At 39.0% G+C, this 14,784-nt stretch overlaps 1 pseudogene across 1 annotated transcript in view; it reads right to left on the minus strand.

The window, feature by feature from the left end:
* Positions 1–14,784, minus strand: part of LOC143718287 (NLR family CARD domain-containing protein 3-like) — a 43,320-nt pseudogene that overhangs the window by 3,039 nt on the left and 25,497 nt on the right. The window lies entirely within an intron of this gene.

Raw genomic sequence — 14,784 nt, forward strand, 5'->3', positions numbered from 1 at the left:
GGAAGCTGCGTTCTTGAGAATTAAACTTAGCTTTAATCATTAAAAATGTAGCGTTAAGATTTTGTTCAGACGAACTTGCTCTTGTACAGCAGATCACGATGGGCTAGCCTCAATTTCAGTGGTGAGATGTTAGCGTTTTGTCTTTCTATTCTAACCCATCAACACAATGTAACAACACACAATGTTTGCAATACATCTTATAAGTATCAAACGGTTCGTGCTAGTAATACTGAGGTAAAGAGGTGTTGTATCCACTTAGCTTCAAGTGTAAATAGCCCTGTAGCCCCCTTTTCCCAGACAAGTTGGGCAAAGTTTGTGCAACGTACACTTATGGCCTGGGTGAAACTGCAAACCATATAGATTATTGTATTTTTTAATGTAATTATTGTTTTTTTGTTTTTGACGCGCAAATTATAATCACTAATACAAAATAAAACAAATGTATTTTATACACAAACATGTCTCTATTTGTACAAATTGCTGCACATTCGTTGAATTCTGAATTTTGCACACATAATTGAAAGCAATTTGTTTGTGGATATAGTAGCCTAATAAAAACATACATTTATCAGGTTCACGGATAATTGTGCGTGCATTTATTAATCAATATGATAATAAAATCATAATAAAGTATACTACAAAAATCAGATAAGTCCAGAATATGAACGCAAAGCGTTTAATTTGACGTTAAGCATTTTCCTCCCATAGAAACTCATTATAAGAACGCTAAATGTAGCTTAATCCATATTACAATGTCACCTTATTATGTCGAAATAACGAGATATTTATGTCGAAATAACGAGATATGTCGTAATAACGAGATATTATGTCGTTAAAACGAGATATTATGTCGTTAAAACGAGATGTTATGTCATTAAAACGAGAAAATATGTCGTTTTAACACATAAGATCTCGTTATTACGACATAATTGAGGGGAAAATAATATGTATGTGGCAGCAATGCGTCACCGTAGTTTTGGGTCAGTTAGATTTTAAAAAAAAAATATATATATATATATAATAATAATTTTATTCAGCAATTTTATTTATAAATTGATTGAAAATGTATGTGAGAGGAAGATAGATGCAGCTAAGCTTTATTGAGATGTAGCATAGCCTACAAGCTACTATGAAAGAGAACAAACTCGCTTGTAACCTGTGTGTAGAATATACAGTATAATATCCAAGAAAGAGATAAGAGAACTATACACCCGAAACAGGCAATGGTAGTATTTTTGTGAATACAACAATGTCCAGACAGTAGTGTGAAAGTAGTTGTCCAGCTGGAAACCTGATGAAATCAGAGCAACCGGTGGCTGTTCTCTGTAATTTATACCCCTGGCTGCACCAGAAACGCCTCCAGAATTAAGGTTTCCAGCCAATAACAATTAAGGTTACTACCCTAATCTGGCTAACCCTGGACTCTGGTCTATTCCCAGATGTCATCTAGTAGGAGTTATCCTATTTCATTCTAATGCATGAGTTTCATTCTGAGGGATAGCTTTTGAGCATGTGCAAACAAACAATTTACTCAATTATTTAGCTGGTGATCCCATTAATTACAATAAACTAAACTATAAACTATAAACTATAAGAAATCATTTAATATTTAAATATTGAATAATAAAAATACAATCTCATAGCTTTATTTATGCAATTGTAAACGCAGTGTAAATATATTACACTGATGCCACTTCTGTGTCACCTCTGCACTGCAAAAATGGATTTTGATTTCAACAAAACTGTGAAAATATCGAGATATATTTTTTGTCAATATTGTGCACCCCTAATGTACAATATTAATTTTGATTTCTTCAGGTCTTAAAAAGCAGGCAAAGAGGACACTGACGACGACGGTTACTTTTAATATGAACCAAATTCTCAGCTCTCAGATTCTGTCAACTTTATTACAAACTTCAACAATAAATACGGTTTTGTCGCTTGTAAATGTGACAGATCGCTGTAGCACCTCAGTTCAAGCGGCACGAGAACATCTCTTCTTTACTACTATTACTATGGAGCAGTGGTCTCCAACATGGTGCCCGCGTGGAGTCTCTGAGTCGCCCGCCGAGCACGTTCTATAAATAGCCTGAATTGTAATCTTTCATTTCGCTTTTTTTTTTAATTATTATGATGGCAAAAAATGAGAAAATAACTAATGGTAACATTTCATATACCATTAAAACATTTCATTTACCATTAAAACATAATAAAATAATTTGAAATATTTAGAATCTGCACGTCGAGCAGGTTTCAAAAAAACCAAAAACGCAACGTTATATATATATATATATACACATCTTATATGTGCAATTATCATGGCTACCGTAGAAAAAGTAAGATCATGTTTTGAAATAAGATGAGTAAAATTAAATATTCGCTCAAGACAAACTTTACTTATGCAGCCTCATGGACCAAAAAAGGCACATCGCGTCTCTAAAAAATGTGTGGTGATTTTCTTAATGATACGACTTAATCTAAACAAGAGCAATGTAGAGACCTCGGATTTCTTAAAAAAAAAAAAAAACAGATTGTGACAAGGTTTGACAACATGTTTCATGTGGATGGTCAAAAGTGCTGATTTAATCTTTTTTATAAATCTAATACGACTAAGCACAGTTTTTGCTTTAAAACATTTTTTTTTATTTTTTGAACAGACGCTGTTTAGTAAAAATAAAACCTTAGGTTAAATTTATGCAAAATCATTTATATCATACAGTAGTCTTCTAAGAAGATAAATATAAGATACAATTTTAATAAAAACTTAAAAGATTTGAAAAAGACTTTTAATTTTAAAAGATCTAATGTAAACTTTTAAGATTATGCTTTTAGTATGAATAAAACTCTGGAAAGCAGACTATCTTTACTGTGACAGTGTACCCGGAGGCTCATCTGTCCTGTCACTCCTCTCGTCTCTGTGAGGGGCTCAAGCATTCACTTCACCCTGTAGTTTATCACTGAAGGAACTGGGAGGGCTTCAAGACAACTTAAACTATTTGCTTTTTGGACTGTTTTTTTATCACTGCATAAAAAACTACTTCTTCGGCTCTATGTAAATGTAAGGTATTTTATATATATATATATATATATATAGTTTTTATTTATATATAAATTATTTAGCTAAAACTATGTTTAAATTGTTTGAATACATTTTATTAACATATTTGTTATTATTCATTGAGTTATATACTTTATTAAAGATAAATAGAAGATACGAATGTATTAAAACTTTTAAGATTTTAATTTAAACAATCTTTTCATTTTAAAAGATCATATTTAAACTTTTAAGATGATACTTTGAAAATAAAATTAGTACGAACAAACCTTTGGCTCTGGAAAGGCGTTAGCAGACTAACATTACATGATGCACAGAGGCTCATCTGCTCTGTCACCCTATATCCTGAAGCTGACATTATTGTCAGTATTTCTCTGAAGATGTGCTGGTGATCGAAGGACAGCCTATCAATGGGGGTCGGGCTGAGGATCACAGACTCTAAATCTCTTCATTGTTGCTCTCTCACTAAAGATAGGCCTATGTGATGATTTTCTCACAGATACTACTTGAACATTTCTCACAATGTGTGAGATGACTTGTGAGACCCCCAAATTTCAAAGTTCTTTACATGCGCCCTGATATATAAAACATATAGTCAGGTTTTTCCACAGACCATCGATGTAGCATATTTGTTTTTATTAAGACTTTAAATAATTAATTGAATTTAATTTAAAACATCTTTTATTTTTAAAAGATATAATTTAAACTTTTAAGATTAACACTAAAAAACATTCCCAGCGTCTCATACTGCTCGCTGAACACACACACACACACACACACACACACACACACACACACACACACACACACACACACACACACACACACACACACACACACACACACACTTCCTCTACACCATGCCTGACACATTGCGGTGCGAGAGAGAGAGAGAAAAAGAGAGAGAGAGAGAGAGAGAGATAGAGAGAGAGAGAGAGAAACACATGCGGGATCTTTTTTCACCATGGTGAAATGGTAAGATGATTTTATTTTTTGTTTTTAAAATAATTCCTTCAGTAATATATTTATTTTAAAGGAATGAATGGTTACATCGTTGTAAACCCATTCATAACCTGTATGTTTTTTCATCTCTCTAAAACATGTCGGATGATTTTCATTTTTGTTTTGAAAAGATATTTTATAACCATTTCATTTATACACTTTTAAAGATCAATGTTTTTCAACTCTACTTAGGGAGAAATATTTGTGAATGACTAAATGTTCATTTTATAACCATTTCATTTATACACTTTTAAAGATCAATGTTTTTCAACTCTACTTAGGGTGAAATATTTGTGAATGACTAAATGTTCCTTTTATAACCATTTCATATATTAACTTTTAAAGGAACAGCATGCTTTTTTCAACTTGAGTCAGATTTTACATGAACAGATTGTTTAAATTCCCTGACCTCGCCTTTCACCAAATCTTAAGGAGTCATTACCCCCCGGGTCAATATGGCAAAACCAACTGTCAAAATGACATATTATATCCCCGGGTCAATAGGGCAAAACCAACTGTCAAAATGACATATCATACCCCCAGGTCAATAGGGCAAAACCAACTGTCAAAATGACATATCATGCCCCCGGGTCAATAGGGCAAAACCAACTGTCAAAATGACATATTATATCCCCAGGTCAATAGGGCAAAACCAACTGTCAAAATGACATATTATATCCTCGGGTCAATAGGTCAAAACCAACTGTCAAAATGACATATCATATCCCCGGGTCAATAGGTCAAAACCAACTGTCAAAATGACATATCATACCCCCGGGTCAATAGGGCAAAACCAACTGTCAAAATGACATATCATGCCCCCGGGTCAATAGGGCAAAACCAACTGTCAAAATGACATATTTTATCCCCGGGTCAATAGGGCAAAACCAACTGTCAAAATGACATATTATATCCCCCGGTCAATAGGTCAAAACCAACTGTCAACATGACATATTATATCCCCGGGTCAATAGGGCAAAACCAACTGTCAAAATGACATATTATATCCCTAGGTCAATAGGTCAAAACCAACTGTCAAAATGACATATCTACCCCCGGGTCAATAGGGCAAAACCAACTGTCAAAATGACATATTATATCCCCGGGTCAATAGGTCAAAACCAACTGTCAAAATGACATATAACACCCCCGGGTCAATAGGGCAAAACCAACTGTCAAAATGACATATCATACCCCTGGGTCAATAGGTCAAAACCAACTGTCAAAATGACATATCATACCCACGGGTCAATAGGTCAAAACCAACTGTCAAAATTACATATCATACCCCCGGGTCAATAGGGCAAAACCAACTGTCAAAATGACATAACATACCCCCGGGTCAATAGAGCAAAACCAACTGTCAAAATGACATATTTTATCCCCGGGTCAATAGGGCAAAACCAACTGTCAAAATGACATATCATACCCCCGGGTCAATAGGGCAAAACCAACTGTCAAAATGACATATCATACCCCCGGGTCAATAGGGCAAAACCAACTGTCAAAATGACATATCATACCCCCGGGTCAATAGGGCAAAACCAACTGTCAAAATGACATATCATACCCCCGGGTCAATAGGGCAAAACCAACTGTCAAAATGACATATTATATCCCCGCGTCAATAGGTGAGAACCAACTGTCAAAATGACATATCATACCCCCGGGTCAATAGGGCAAAACCAACTGTCAAAATGACATATCATACCCCCGGGTCAATAGGGCAAAACCAACTGTCAAAATGACATATCATACCCCCGGGTCAATACAGCAAAACCAACTGTCAAAATGACATATTATACCCCCGGGTCAATAGGTGAGAACCAACTGTCAAAATGACATATCATACCCCCGGGTCAATAGGGCAAAACCAACTGTCAAAATGACATATCATACCCCCGGGTCAATAGGGCAAAACCAACTGTCAAAATGACATATCATACCCCCGGGTCAATACAGCAAAACCAACTGTCAAAATGACATATTATACCCCCGGGTCAATAGGGCAAAACCAACTGTCAAAATGACATATTATATCCCCGGGTCAATTGGGCAAAACCAACTGTCAAAATGACATATCATACCCCCGGGTCAAGAGGGCAAAACCAACTGTCAAAATGACATATTATATCCCCGGGTCAATAGATCAAAACCAACTGTAAAAATGACATATCATACCCCCGGGTCAATAGGGCAAAACCAACTGTCAAAATGACATATCATACCCCCGGGTCAATAGGGCAAAACCAACTGTCCAAATGACATATTATATCCCCGCGTCAATAGGTGAGAACCAACTGTCAAAATGCCATATCATACCCCCGGGTCAATAGGGCAAAACCAACTGTCAAAATGACATATCATACCCCCGGGTCAATAGGGCAAAACCAACTGTCAAAATGACATATCATGCCCCCGGGTCAATAGGGCAAAACCAACTGTCAAAATGACATATCATACCCCCGGGTCAATAGGGCAAAACCAACTGTCAAAATGACATATCATACCCCCGGGTCAATTGGGCAAAACCAACTGTCAAAATGACATATCATACCCCCGGGTCAATTGGGCAAAACCAACTGTCAAAATGACATATCATACCCCCGGGTCAATACAGCAAAACCAACTGTCAAAATGACATATCATGCCCCCGGGTCAATAGGGGAAAACCAACTGTCAAAATGACATATTATATCCCCCGGGTCAATAGGTCAAAACCAACTGTCAAAATGACATATTATATCCCCGGGTCAATAGGGCAAAACCAACTGTCAAAATGACATATTATATCCCCGGGTCAATAGGGCAAAACCAACTGTCAAAATGACATATCATACCCCCAGGTCAATAGGGCAAAACCAACTGTCAAAATGACATATCATGCCCCCGGGTCAATAGGGCAAAACCAACTGTCAAAATGACATATTATATCCCCGGGTCAATAGGGCAAAACCAACTGTCAAAATGACATATTATATCCCCGGGTCAATTGGGCAAAACCAACTGTCAAAATGACATATCATACCCCCGGGTCAATAGGGGAAAACCAACTGTCAAAATGACATATTATATCCCCCGGGTCAATAGGTCAAAACCAACTGTCAAAATGACATATTATATCCCCGGGTCAATAGGGCAAAACCAACTGTCAAAATGACATATTATATCCCCGGGTCAATAGGGCAAAACCAACTGTCAAAATGACATATCATACCCCTGGGTCAATAGGGCAAAACCAACTGTCAAAATGACATATCATGCCCCCGGGTCAATAGGGCAAAACCAACTGTCAAAATGACATATTATATCCCCGGGTCAATAGGGCAAAACCAACTGTCAAAATGACATATTATATCCTCGGGTCAATAGGTCAAAACCAACTGTCAAAATGACATATCATATCCCCGGGTCAATAGGTCAAAACCAACTGTCAAAATGACATATCATACCCCCGGGTCAATAGGGCAAAACCAACTGTCAAAATGACATATCATGCCCCCGGGTCAATAGGGCAAAACCAACTGTCAAAATGACATATCATGCCCCCGGGTCAATAGGGCAAAACCAACTGTCAAAATGACATAATATATCCCCGGGTCAATAGGGCAAAACCAACTGTCAAAATGACATATCATACCCCCGGGTCAATAGGTCAAAACCAACTGTCAAAATGACATATTATATCCCCGGGTCAATAGGGCAAAATCAACTGTCAAAATGACATATTATATCCCCCGGGTCAAAAGGTCAAAACCAACTGTCAAAATGACATATTATATCCCCGGGTCAATAGGGCAAAACCAACTGTCAAAATGACAAATTATATCCCCGGGTCAATAGGGCAAAACCAACTGTCAAAATGACATATCATACCCCCAGGTCAATAGGGCAAAACCAACTGTCAAAATGACATATCATGCCCCCAGGTCAATAGGGCAAAACCAACTGTCAAAATGACATATTATATCCCCGGGTCAATAGGGCAAAACCAACTGTCAAAATGACATATTATATCCTCGGGTCAATAGGTCAAAACCAACTGTCAAAATGACATATCATATCCCCGGGTTAATAGGTCAAAACCAACTGTCAAAATGACATATCATACCCCCGGGTCAATAGGGCAAAACCAACTGTCAAAATGACATATCATGCCCCCGTGTCAATAGGGCAAAACCAACTGTCAAAATGACATATTTTATCCCCGGGTCAATAGGGCAAAACCAACTGTCAAAATGACATATTATATCCCCGGGTCAATAGGTCAAAACCAACTGTGAAAATGACATATCATACCCCCCGGTCAATAAGTCAAAACCAACTGTCAAAATGACATATTATATCCCCGGGTCAATAGGGCAAAACCAACTGTCAAAATGACATATTATATCCCCAGGTCAATAGGTCAAAACCAACTGTCAAAATGACATATCATACCCCCGGGTCAATAGGTCAAAACCAACTGTCAAAATGACATATTATATCCCCGGGTCAATAGGGCAAAACCAACTGTCAAAATGACATATTATATCCCCGGGTCAATAGGTCAAAACCAACTGTCAAAATGACATATAACACCCCCGGGTCAATAGGGCAAAACCAACTGTCAAAATGACATATCATACCCCCGGGTCAATAGGGCAAAACCAACTGTCAAAATGACATATCATACCCCCGGGTCAATAGGGCAAAACCAACTGTCAAAATGACATATCATACCCCCGGGTCAATAGGGCAAAACCAACTGTCAAAATGACATATTATATCCCCGCGTCAATAGGTGAGAACCAACTGTCAAAATGACATATCATACCCCCGGGTCAATAGGGCAAAACCAACTGTCAAAATGACATATCATACCCCCGGGTCAATAGGGCAAAACCAACTGTCAAAATGACATATTATATCCCCGGGTCAATTGGGCAAAACCAACTGTCAAAATGACATATCATACCCCCGGGTCAATAGGGGAAAACCAACTGTCAAAATGACATATTATATCCCCCGGGTCAATAGGTCAAAACCAACTGTCAAAATGACATATTATATCCCCGGGTCAATAGGGCAAAACCAACTGTCAAAATGACATATTATATCCCCGGGTCAATAGGGCAAAACCAACTGTCAAAATGACATATCATACCCCCAGGTCAATAGGGCAAAACCAACTGTCAAAATGACATATCATGCCCCCGGGTCAATAGGGCAAAACCAACTGTCAAAATGACATATTATATCCCCGGGTCAATAGGGCAAAACCAACTGTCAAAATGACATATTATATCCCCGGGTCAATTGGGCAAAACCAACTGTCAAAATGACATATCATACCCCCGGGTCAATAGGGGAAAACCAACTGTCAAAATGACATATTATCTCCCCCGGGTCAATAGGTCAAAACCAACTGTCAAAATGACATATTATATCCCCGGGTCAATAGGGCAAAACCAACTGTCAAAATGACATATCATACCCCCGGGTCAATAGGGCAAAACCAACTGTCAAAATGACATATCATGCCCCCGGGTCAATAGGGCAAAACCAACTGTCAAAATGACATATTATATCCCCGGGTCAATAGGGCAAAACCAACTGTCAAAATGACATATTATATCCTCGGGTCAATAGGTCAAAACCAACTGTCAAAATGACATATCATATCCCCGGATCAATAGGTCAAAACCAACTGTCAAAATGACATATCATACCCCCGGGTCAATAGGGCAAAACCAACTGTCAAAATGACATATTATATCCCCGCGTCAATAGGTGAGAACCAACTGTCAAAATGACATATCATACCCCCGGGTCAATAGGGCAAAACCAACTGTCAAAATGACATATCATACCCCCGGGTCAATAGGGCAAAACCAACTGTCAAAATGACATATCATACCCCCGGGTCAATACAGCAAAACCAACTGTCAAAATGACATATCATACCCCCGGGTCAATAGGGCAAAACCCACTGTCAAAATGACATATTATATCCCTGGGTCAATTGGGCAAAACCAACTGTCAAAATGACATATCATACCCCCGGGTCAATAGGGCAAAACCCACTGTCAAAATGACATATTATATCCCTGGGTCAATTGGGCAAAACCAACTGTCAAAATGACATATTATATCCCCCGGGTCAATAGGTCAAAACCAACTGTCAAAATGACATATTATATCCCCGGGTCAATAGGGCAAAACCAACTGTCAAAATGACATATTATATCCCCGGGTCAATAGGGCAAAACCAACTGTCAAAATGACATATTATATCCCCAGGTCAATAGGTCAAAACCAACTGTCAAAATGACATATCTACCCCCGGGTCAATAGGGCAAAACCAACTGTCAAAATGACATATTATATCCCCGCGTCAATAGGTGAGAACCAACTGTCAAAATGACATATCATACCCCCGGGTCAATAGGGCAAAACCAACTGTCAAAATGACATATCATACCCCCGGGTCAATAGGGCAAAACCAACTGTCAAAATGACATATCATACCCCCGGGTCAATACAGCAAAACCAACTGTCAAAATGACATATCATACCCCCGGGTCAATAGGGCAAAACCCACTGTCAAAATGACATATTATATCCCTGGGTCAATTGGGCAAAACCAACTGTCAAAATGACATATCATACCCCCGGGTCAATAGGGCAAAACCCACTGTCAAAATGACATATTATATCCCTGGGTCAATTGGGCAAAACCAACTGTCAAAATGACATATTATATCCCCCGGGTCAATAGGTCAAAACCAACTGTCAAAATGACATATTATATCCCCGGGTCAATAGGGCAAAACCAACTGTCAAAATGACATATTATATCCCCGGGTCAATAGGGCAAAACCAACTGTCAAAATGACATATTATATCCCCAGGTCAATAGGTCAAAACCAACTGTCAAAATGACATATCTACCCCCGGGTCAATAGGGCAAAACCAACTGTCAAAATGACATATTATATCCCCGGGTCAATAGGTCAAAACCAACTGTCAAAATGACATATAACAGCCCCGGGTCAATAGGTCAAAACCAACTGTCAAAATGACATATCATACCCCCGGGTCAATAGGGCAAAACCAACTGTCAAAATGACATATCATGCCCCCGGGTCAATAGGGCAAAACCAACTGTCAAAATGACATATCATGCCCCCGGGTCAATAGGGCAAAACCAACTGTCAAAATGACATAATATATCCCCGGGTCAATAGGGCAAAACCAACTGTCAAAATGACATATCATACCCCCGGGTCAATAGGTCAAAACCAACTGTCAAAATGACATATTATATCCCCGGGTCAATAGGGCAAAACCAACAGTCAAAATGACATATTATATCCCCCGGGTCAAAAGGTCAAAACCAACAGTCAAAATGACATATTATATCCCCGGGTCAATAGGGCAAAACCAACTGTCAAAATGACATATTATATCCCCGGGTCAATAGGGCAAAACCAACTGTCAAAATGACATATCATACCCCCAGGTCAATAGGGCAAAACCAACTGTCAAAATGACATATCATGCCCCCGGGTCAATAGGGCAAAACCAACTGTCAAAATGACATATTATATCCCCGGGTCAATAGGGCAAAACCAACTGTCAAAATGACATATCATATCCCCGGGTCAATAGGTCAAAACCAACTGTCAAAATGACATATCATACCCCCGGGTCAATAGGGCAAAACCAACTGTCAAAATGACATATCATGCCCCCGGGTCAATAGGGCAAAACCAACTGTCAAAATGACATATCATGCCCCCGGGTCAATAGGGCAAAACCAACTGTCAAAATGACATAATATATCCCCGGGTCAATAGGGCAAAACCAACTGTCAAAATGACATATCATACCCCCGGGTCAATAGGTCAAAACCAACTGTCAAAATGACATATTATATCCCCGGGTCAATAGGGCAAAACCAACTGTCAAAATGACATATTATATCCCCCGGGTCAAAAGGTCAAAACCAACTGTCAAAATGACATATTATATCCCCGGGTCAATAGGGCAAAACCAACTGTCAAAATGACATATTATATCCCCGGGTCAATAGGGCAAAACCAACTGTCAAAATGACATATCATACCCCCAGGTCAATAGGGCAAAACCAACTGTCAAAATGACATATCATGCCCCCGGGTCAATAGGGCAAAACCAACTGTCAAAATGACATATTATATCCCCGGGTCAATAGGGCAAAACCAACTGTCAAAATGACATATTATATCCTCGGGTCAATAGGTCAAAACCAACTGTCAAAATGACATATCATATCCCCGGGTCAATAGGTCAAAACCAACTGTCAAAATGACATATCATACCCCCGGGTCAATAGGGCAAAACCAACTGTCAAAATGACATATCATGCCCCCGGGTCAATAGGGCAAAACCAACTGTCAAAATGACATATTTTATCCCCGGGTCAATAGGGCAAAACCAACTGTCAAAATGACATATTATATCCCCCGGTCAATAGGTCAAAACCAACTGTCAACATGACATATTATATCCCCGGGTCAATAGGGCAAAACCAACTGTCAAAATGACATATTATATCCCCAGGTCAATAGGTCAAAACCAACTGTCAAAATGACATATCTACCCCCGGGTCAATAGGGCAAAACCAACTGTCAAAATGACATATTATATCCCCGGGTCAATAGGTCAAAACCAACTGTCAAAATGACATATAACAGCCCCGGGTCAATAGGTCAAAACCAACTGTCAAAATGACATATCATACCCCCGGGTCAATAGGGCAAAACCAACTGTCAAAATGACATATCATGCCCCCGGGTCAATAGGGCAAAACCAACTGTCAAAATGACATATCATGCCCCCGGGTCAATAGGGCAAAACCAACTGTCAAAATGACATAATATATCCCCGGGTCAATAGGGCAAAACCAACTGTCAAAATGACATATCATACCCCCGGGTCAATAGGTCAAAACCAACTGTCAAAATGACATATTATATCCCCGGGTCAATAGGGCAAAACCAACTGTCAAAATGACATATTATATCCCCCGGGTCAAAAGGTCAAAACCAACTGTCAAAATGACATATTATATCCCCGGGTCAATAGGGCAAAACCAACTGTCAAAATGACATATTATATCCCCGGGTCAATAGGGCAAAACCAACTGTCAAAATGACATATCATACCCCCAGGTCAATAGGGCAAAACCAACTGTCAAAATGACATATCATGCCCCCGGGTCAATAGGGCAAAACCAACTGTCAAAATGACATATTATATCCCCGGGTCAATAGGGCAAAACCAACTGTCAAAATGACATATTATATCCTCGGGTCAATAGGTCAAAACCAACTGTCAAAATGACATATCATATCCCCGGGTCAATAGGTCAAAACCAACTGTCAAAATGACATATCATACCCCCGGGTCAATAGGGCAAAACCAACTGTCAAAATGACATATCATGCCCCCGGGTCAATAGGGCAAAACCAACTGTCAAAATGACATATTTTATCCCCGGGTCAATAGGGCAAAACCAACTGTCAAAATGACATATTATATCCCCCGGTCAATAGGTCAAAACCAACTGTCAACATGACATATTATATCCCCGGGTCAATAGGGCAAAACCAACTGTCAAAATGACATATTATATCCCCAGGTCAATAGGTCAAAACCAACTGTCAAAATGACATATCTACCCCCGGGTCAATAGGGCAAAACCAACTGTCAAAATGACATATTATATCCCCGGGTCAATAGGTCAAAACCAACTGTCAAAATGACATATAACAGCCCCGGGTCAATAGGGCAAAACCAACTGTCAAAATGACATATCATACCCCTGGGTCAATAGGTCAAAACCAACTGTCAAAATGACATATCATACCCACGGGTCAATAGGTCAAAACCAACTGTCAAAATTACATATCATACAGCCGGGTCAATAAGGCAAAACCAACTGTCAAAATGACATAACATACCCCCGGGTCAATAGAGCAAAACCAACTGTCAAAATGACATAATATATCCCCGGGTCAATAGGGCAAAACCAACTGTCAAAATGACATATCATCCCCCCGGGTCAATAGGTCAAAACCAACTGTCAAAATGACATATTATATCCCCGGGTCAATAGGGCAAAACCAACTGTCAAAATGACATATTATATCCCCCGGGTCAAAAGGTCAAAACCAACTGTCAAAATGACATATTATATCCCCAGGGTCAATAGGGCAAAACCAACTGTCAAAATGACATATTATATCCCCGGGTCAATAGGTCAAAACCAACTGTCAAAATGACATATCATACCCCCAGGTCAATAGGGCAAAACCAACTGTCAAAATGACATATCATGCCCCCGGGTCAATAGGGCAAAACCAACTGTCAAAATGACATATTATATCCCCGGGTCAATAGGGCAAAACCAACTGTCAAAATGACATATTATATCCTCGGGTCAATAGGTCAAAACCAACTGTCAAAATGACATATCATATCCCCGGGTCAATAGGTCAAAACCAACTGTCAAAATGACATATCATACCCCCGGGTCAATAGGGCAAAACCAACTGTCAAAATGACATATCATGCCCCCGGGTCAATAGGGCAAAACCAACTGTCAAAATGACATATTTTATCCCCGGGTCCATAGGGCAAAACCAACTGTCAAAATGACATATTATATCCCGGGTCAATAGGGCAAAACCAACTGTCAA

The sequence above is a fragment of the Siphateles boraxobius genome, unplaced genomic scaffold, assembly GCF_051911475.1.
Source record: "Siphateles boraxobius isolate OS27281-9 unplaced genomic scaffold, OSU_SipBor_1 61, whole genome shotgun sequence".
NCBI classification, from domain to species: Eukaryota; Metazoa; Chordata; class Actinopteri; order Cypriniformes; family Leuciscidae; genus Siphateles; species Siphateles boraxobius.